The following is a 492-nucleotide window of genomic DNA, read 5'->3' on the forward strand; positions in this document are numbered from 1 at the left end:
TTGACCTCATCAATGAAGTTTTGTGGGTCTTCACCAAGTTGTGACACTAAAACTCGGGCGGATTCATCCTTATAAAAATCTCAAACTCTAGCTGCCACTGATCCACCATTTCTATTAGTAGGAACTGGAACTTGCTGATTGTTCTCGTTGGTCATACCTGAGCCAAAAGCTGAATTGGCATTTCGAAACTCTGCATTCGAAACTTCATGATCTGGGACCAGAAGAACTGCGTTAGCATTGCGTGTATTAGCATTCCTTACCTAAGCTCTATGAGAAGGCATGATCTCAAGCGCATAAGGATGGATTAGAAAGGAGATCATCCCAACGCACGATAAAAATATCAAGAAAGTGAAGCTTTTGCCTAAAACACTTCACAGCCTCCCTCTCATTAGATATGGTGCACTTCACACCCATGAAAAGGACTCTACTTAGTGCGGCTTTTCAGACATCCTAGAACTCTTAAACCTAGTGCTCTGATACCAAGTTTGTCAC

Source organism: Solanum tuberosum, unplaced genomic scaffold (genome assembly GCF_000226075.1).
Source record: "Solanum tuberosum cultivar DM 1-3 516 R44 unplaced genomic scaffold, SolTub_3.0 scf00414, whole genome shotgun sequence".
Classification (NCBI taxonomy): domain Eukaryota; kingdom Viridiplantae; phylum Streptophyta; class Magnoliopsida; order Solanales; family Solanaceae; genus Solanum; species Solanum tuberosum.